Raw genomic sequence first — 7415 nt, 5'->3', positions numbered from 1 at the left:
CTGTGTAGGGCCACCCAAGACAGACGGGTCATGGTGGAGAGTTCTGGAAAAACGTGGTCCACTGGAGGAGGGAATGGCAAACCACTTCAGTATTCTTGCTTTGATAACTCCATGAACAGTATGAAAAGTTCAATTCATGTTGTGGCATATATCAGAATTTCATTCCTTCTTAAGATCGAATAATATTCCTTTGCATGTATAGACCACATTTGTTTATCCATTCATCTGCCAATGGACACTTGGCTTCTTTCCACATTTTGGCTATTATGAATAATGCTGCTATGAGCTTTGGTATACAAGTATCATTCTCTACATAAAAGCCAGAAAAAATTTTCTAAAATGTAAATTTACTCAGTCCCTTCCTTCATAAAAACCTTCTCTGGTAACGGTGAATTGAACCACAATGAGATACCACAGAATAACTACAGATAGCTAAAATGAAAAAGATTGACCATTCCCAGTGTTGGCAAGGATGCAGAAAGTAAGAAACTCATATGGTGTTGGTGGGAGTGTAAAAAGTTACACTTTGAAAACAAGTCTGTTTTCACCAAAGTTACTCCATGACTCAGAAATTCCATTCCTAGATACTTACCAAGAAAAATTAATGCATTTATTCACAAAAAGATTTATACAAAGGCATCCATAGCAGCTTTATAATAGGCAAAGGGAAAAAATTAAAATGTCCATCAGCAGATGAATGGATAAATAAACTGTACTGTGTTCATACAACTGCACACTGTTGTTAAAGAATAATTTTAAAAATCTAGTTTAATCAAGCTCTCACATAGATATAAAATGAATGTATCAAAGGTTTTTATTAATATTTAAGTCATTAATTATTGAGACCCAGGAAGATATTAATACAAAGTTCAAAGAAAAGTTCAAAGTACTGCAGGCAGGCACATAATAAATGAGGAATAATGAAATGTTTTACAAATAGATGCAAAACCTGGCAGAACTGATCGAACCCACAGTGCAGTAATAAAATACATTGCACTGAACACAATTTGCATTTCTATACACAATAATAGATCTTTAAAAACACTAAGTTATTTCCATGATGATGAAAGGTATGGAACACTCAAGTCAAATATCAAGTCAGGTATCCCAGAAGGGTGTGCTAGCAGCACCATGGTTTCACTGGATACTCAATTTTTAAACCATTTCAGAGCTCATGTTTTTAGACCATTTCAAAATTTTTCAGTTTTCCTCTACATTACACAGTAATAAAAGAGAATGAACTACTGGTACACAGACAGGTGAAGCTTGAAGATACTATGTTCAGGGAGAAAAAGGGTAGAAATTAACTCCGCAATGGAAGTTCCACAAGAGAATCTTATGGGGTGCTGGAAATGGTATATAACTTGAGTGGTGAAGATACATTTATTTATATATATGTATAAAGTGATATACATATATTTAAAATCATTGATTTTACCTAAGAGTAGTACACAAACGTCTCCCTATCTCTCTTGCCCCCAAAACCAACAATTGTTATTTGTCTTCAGAGTGAAGTCCAAACTGAGGTGTGTCATCTGTTTCCTCTAATATGTAATTTCTATTTTCCCCTTTTCTGATAGTTTCTTAAAGCTACCTTACATAGTTTTTCATCTCCTGGCCTCTGCCTACAGATCATACATGCTATTTATCACTCAGCTATCAGCACACCTTTTGAAATCCTCACCTAACCTGACAAATCTGCCCTCCTAGGTACCTCTGTAACATAGGTCAGCATTGTTAGCGCTTGTGTTGTTGTCATAAAGTGTACAAGTGTCTGCCTCCTCAAAAGATGTCTAAAAGAATGTATGCTCCTCAAGGACACTCTCCAGGGCCTGGCACAATGCCTCGCACTGGAAAAGAGCACAAAGTTGAAAGACAGTGAAGAAAAAAGCAAAGGAGAATTCAGGCAGTGTGTGGTTTAGGTGATTTCAGCTGAGGGTCAAACTTTATTGAATTCTGAGAGAGGATCCTACTTGTGGTACCCTTTGAATTTAAAAGTTAACGCTTTATTCTTTTGGTAAATTATTCACTCTTTGTTCTTTATCCCTATCCTGCTTCCTGTTTGATCATTTTGCTATTAAAAGTCTGCTTAGCTGACTCTGCTTTTGCTTTTTTTTCCTAGAGTAATTCAACAGCGATGTGTTCTGATTGTCCCATTAGGCTTTGTTTCTGAACATTTGAAAAACAGATTTAGATAGCTAAAGGGAAGCTGCTGTATCGCATAGTGAGCTCAACTCTGTTCTCTGTGATGACCTAGAGGGGTGCAGTGGGGGTGGTGATGAAGGAGGGAGATTCAAGAGAGAGGGGATATATGTATACATACAGCTGATTCACTTCTGTTGTACAGCAGAAACACAACATTGTAAAGCAATTATACTCTAATTTTAGAAAATGGAAAAAAACCTAGCAGATTTCAATCACAAAATAGGACTGAAACAGATTTTTCAGTTTTTTTTTTAAAGGACAAATAAATTCATTTCTTTAGGGAGTAAAGAAAATCTGGCATCAGAAGGCCCACAGTTTCCTGATGAAAAAAATCACTTGGAACCTCAGCATGGGTTTTCACTCAGCTACTGCACATATCCCTGCATGCATCTGAGTTTGACACCCTTTTCTCCATCAATAACAATTTCCAGTTGCTCACTTAGAACATACTGTGTGGGGTAGAGGCCAGCGTTACCAAGCAGGTGGAGAGGACAGGAGTTCAAGTCTCAGAGACAGAACCAAAAAGACCGGGGCGCAGAGCCTTGGCGGGGCCTATGGGAACTCAAAAATCTCAGGCTCCCCTTAAACGCGGGGGTTTTCAATTCAGCCACAGTCGTGTTCCAGGAGCCTTTCTCACTGACAGCCTTTTGCAACACACTTTCTAACTCACTAAAAACAAAGGACTCTGCCAAGGCCGGAAGCCCGGGGGATTAACTGTAGTCACCTGACCTCGAATTCCGGGCTTTGATTGGGCTTTGCGAATACGTGCCCCTCTCGGCCCTGTACGCGTATCCTGCCCCAGCAGCCCATGGGGCGGGGGACAGGTGCCACCGAGGGACAGTATTGGTCGGCTTCTTCGGGACGCAGCCAATCGGAATCTGTCGGCTTCCGGCGCGAAATGAGCTGGCGCGCGGCCCCGGGGCTGTGGCAGCGACGCGGGTAGTTTAGATCCTGGTTCCACCCGCTTCCAGACTGTAGGAGAGGTGAGTTCCCGCACACGCCGACTTACGGGTTGTCCGCCTGGCCCAGCTCCGTTCCTGGCCATCCGGCCCAGGGATGGAGACGGAGGCCTCTCCGGTTCCTTCCGTTGTTTCCCTCGGTTCGGCTAGGCCAGAGTCCGGAGTCCTCCAGTCCCGCGAGCGGCATGAGAGAAGATCCTCAGATGCGGAAACAGAGGCCCGGGGGCGGGGGCTAACTTTACCAGGCTGTCCCAGGGCGTCGGGGGCAGAGCCGGCCTGGCACCCACTATGTTCTTGTTCGTGTGCTCCAGTGCCTGCCCTGATGCCTGGCACAGAACGGTCAACTGTCTAGATTCCTGGCACTACCCCGTTTCTCTACCGAGGGAAAACCAAAACACTGTACGTTTCTAAATGGCCTTCCACAATCATGAGCCAGGCAGTGGTGTTTTGAGTGCTGTGTACCACGTGCCCGGCACCCCTTTATCTTAACTGTAGCTTACCTCCAGCAAAGGGAAATGGTTAAGGGCACAGACTGTATCAGATTTCCTGAGTTCAGATGCCAGCCTCTGCACATACTAGGTCTGTGGCTCTCCAACTCATAAAGTACCTCAGTTTCCTTCTTACATGAAGGAGATGACCTATTTTACGTCTTGGAGTTTTTGTTAGTATTGAACCGACTTAATGCTGTATATGCCAGTAAATGCTTCATAGAGTACTTACTACTTAGTAAGGATTCTTTTATCACCACCCAGAGAACTAGGTAGGATTGTTCTCACTTTAGCCATTGAGACTAGAGCACAAACACGTGTCTTTGTGAAAGGGCATTTGTAAATGCTAGAGATAGGATTTTAATTAAGAACTGCCAGACCCCAAAACACCTTGTACAACCGGGGGATTCTTCATGTACCCCTTACTTGCCCTTAGGTTACTTGCAACTTTGGATGTCTAGTGGCCTGAAATGGTACCTGACAGCTTGGGCTTCCCTCGTGGTAAAGAATCTTCCTGCCAATGCAGGAGATGTGGATTTGATCCCAAGATTGGGAAGATCCCCTGGAGAAGGAAATGGCAACCCACTCCAGTATTCTTGCTTGGGAAATCCCACGGATGGAGGGGCTTAGCTTGGCGGGCTACAGTCTATGGGTTTGCAAAAGTCAGCCACAAGTTATGGAGAAAAACAACAGCCAGCTCCTGGTGCCACCAACATGGATAAATAGCACTCCTGTGCCCCTGTCAAGAGTAAGGAGCAATTTATGTAACTGATTCACTTTATTGTACAGCAGAAACTAACTCAACATTGTAAAGCAATTAGACTTCAATTAAAAAAAAAAGGTTAAGGGACATAGTGAGAAAGCCAAAATTGGAGAAGGGAGAGGCAGAGTATTCTGTGTGAAATAATAAGTAGAATTAAATTGAAACAACATTTAGTTAGCCAGGCTGCTAACTGTCAAAAAGTAACTTATAGTCTAGTAGGAGGAAAGGAAATTTCTGGATCTTGAATCATTTTCAGCATCAGTCCCCATGATAACCACTTTATGCATAATATTTCTCATCCTCCCAGCAACCGGAAGCTATTGCCTTCATTTTACTGATGAGGAAACCCAGGATTTAAAAATTGGAAAAAGACTGTAGTGTTAGATGTGCAGTAAAAGAATAATGTGCAGGGAAATTATACACATCCACTTTAGGATAGTCACAGTCTCTGGAGAGGAAGATAGGGGAAGTGAATAGGATTTTAAATATATCTGAAACGTTTTATGCCTTTAAAAGAGAAATAGGATAGAGTTTGGACTTTCTTGGTGGCTCTGTGGTAAAGAATTCGCCTGCTAATACAGGAAATGCAGGTTTGATCCCTGATTCTGGAATATTCCCCTGGAGATACCTACTCCAGTATTGCCTGGGAAATCTCATGGACAGAGGAGCTTGGTGGGCTACAGTCCATGGCTTCTAAACAACAACAGGACAGAACTTAGAAATTCTTAAATTTGGTTGGTGGGTACATGGGAATTGTTCTATTTTCTGTACTTTTCTGTATGTTTGAAATATTTTAAAAAAGTTTTTAAAGGAAATATATAGTACAAAATTAAATATAAACACTATATTAAATATAGTAGTACTAGTTGGAGAAGGAAATGGCAACCCATTCCAATACTCTTGCCTGGAAAATCCCACGGATGGAGGAGCCTAGTAGGCTACAGTCCATGGGGTCGCAAAGAGTTGGACACGACTGAGCGACTTCACTTTCACTTTCCTGCAAGGAAAGTGCAGAGTCTTAACCACTGGACCAGCAGGGAATAGACCTGTTTGTCTTTCTCTCCAAGCAATAATTTATTATTTTTCTTGCATATGTTAGTAATGCCCTAATTTACTTCTAAGGTTAGGAGAGAGACCTTTGATGTAGATAGTAGGTATTTTGGAGAAGGCAATGGCAACCCACTCCAGTATTCTTGCCTGGAGAATCCCAGGGACGGCGGAGCCTGGTGGGCTGCCGTCTGTGGGGTCCCACAGAGTCGAACACGACTGAAGCAACTTAGTAGTAGCACTAGTTAACTATATATTTTAACATGTAACATTTTCCTTTGAAGTATAGTTGATTTACAGTATTGTATTTGTGTCAGGTATATAGCACAGCAATTCGGTATTTTTGCAGATTATACTCCATTAAGTGTTATTGCAGGATAATGGTCGGAGTCCACTGATATCGCTACAAATGGTGGAATTTCATGTTTTTTATGGCTGAGTATTATTTATTTGTGTGTGTGTGTACACACCACATCTTTTTTATTCATTCATCTGCTGATGCATTACTTTGATGTTTTGGCTGCTGTAAATAGTGCTGCTATGAACATTGGGATGAATGTATCTTTTTGAATTAGTATTTTCATTTTTCTTAGATGTATGCCCAGAAGTGGAATTGCTGGATCATATGGTAGTTCAGTTTTTGAGGACCCTCCATATTGCTTTGCTTGCTGGGTGCACCATTCCCATCAATAGTATACAAGGGTTCTCTTTTCTCCACTTTCTCTCCTATATTTATCGTCTGTAGGCTTTTTGATGACAGCCATTCTGACTGATATCTTGAGTCAGATATCACTAATATTATGAGGTGTTATCTCATTGTTTTGACCTGCATTTTCTCTCACAATTAGCAGTTTTGAGCATCTTTTCATGTACTTGTTAGCCATCTGTATGTCTTTGAAAAATGTCTGTTTAAGTCTTCTGCCCATTTTTTGATTGGCTTTTTGTTTACTCAGCACACTTGTTGAGGAAACTCTTCTCCGTTGTATATTGTTGCCTTCTTTGTTATCAATTAATTGATCACAGGTGTGTGGGTTTATGTCTGCGCCCTCTATCCTGATGCACTGATCTATGTGTCTGTGCTTATGCCAGTACTGTGCTGTTTTGATTTCTGTGGCTTTGTAGTATAGTCAGAAGTCTCAGAGAGCAATACCTCCAGCTTTGTTCTTTTTTCTCACAATTGCTTTGGCAGTTTGGGGTCTTTTATGATTCTGTATGAATTTTAGAATTATTTGTTCTAATTCTGTGAAAAATTTCATGGGATTGCATTACAGCTGTATGTTACTTGAGTTGTATTTTGTATTTATTCTGTTTAAGGGAAGAAAGGATAGAAAAAGAGGTCCATGGGTAACTGCAGAGTATTTTGGGGAGCAAAATGGGAAAAGCCATTGTGGGTCTCCATTGCTTGTAGCTCAATACATGAGGCCTTTGAACAGTCTCCTCTAACCCTTGCTAGTCCACACCAGTCTTTGCACAAATAGTGCATTGACTACTCTTCACAACTTCCACCCTGTTTGAAAGGTTCCAGTTGTCCTTCAAGATCCAATTCAGTATTCTTTGGAAAGCTGTTCTGTGATTTTCCTGAATTTTACCTTCATCTGGGAAGTCATAAGACTTGTAAGAAAAGACTTTACAAGGACTTTGTAGGACTTACCCCATTCCATTATAATTATTTATTGGCATGGCTATTTCCTACTCATCTAGAAGCTCATTGAGGGTAATAATTATGTCTTGCCTATCTCTGTCCTCTAGTGCTTCCTACAATCTCTGGCACAGAGTGAAAATACAAGTTAAAAGCAGCTAGTGGAAGTTCTTGGCATTATGACATAGGGACTTTGTTCTTAAAGAATAGCAAGGAACTATTGAGTTTACTTTATCTAAAAAGTCCTATATCTTAATGAACCATGTTCTCAATATCAAGAAAAAAATTTTGCAGTCAATCTGTCTTTCACTCAC

General features: G+C 40.9%; 1 protein-coding gene and 1 long non-coding RNA gene across 4 annotated transcripts in view; one reads left to right on the top strand and one right to left on the bottom strand.

Annotated features, from left to right (window-relative positions):
• Positions 1-2397: 2397 nt before the first annotated feature.
• The window catches only part of BLM (BLM RecQ like helicase), a 93240-nt gene continuing 88222 nt past the window's right edge, over positions 2398-7415 (top strand). The window contains exon 1 of one of the 3 annotated variants that reach the window (XM_027520936.1): positions 2398-3188. The gene's annotated coding sequence lies outside the window, so the exon portion shown is untranslated. The remainder of the gene's footprint in view (positions 3189-7415) is intronic. The other 2 variants (XM_027520933.1, XM_027520934.1) reach the window with 2 other exon arrangements.
• Positions 4244-7415, bottom strand: part of LOC113879470 — a 35551-nt gene continuing 32379 nt past the window's right edge. Inside the window, exon 3 of the long non-coding RNA XR_003507324.1 lies at positions 4244-4391. This is a non-coding gene — a long non-coding RNA (uncharacterized LOC113879470). The remainder of the gene's footprint in view (positions 4392-7415) is intronic.

This window comes from Bos indicus x Bos taurus, chromosome 21 (assembly GCF_003369695.1).
Source record: "Bos indicus x Bos taurus breed Angus x Brahman F1 hybrid chromosome 21, Bos_hybrid_MaternalHap_v2.0, whole genome shotgun sequence".
Classification (NCBI taxonomy): domain Eukaryota; kingdom Metazoa; phylum Chordata; class Mammalia; order Artiodactyla; family Bovidae; genus Bos; species Bos indicus x Bos taurus.
This window is presented reverse-complemented; position numbering and strand designations above follow the sequence as displayed.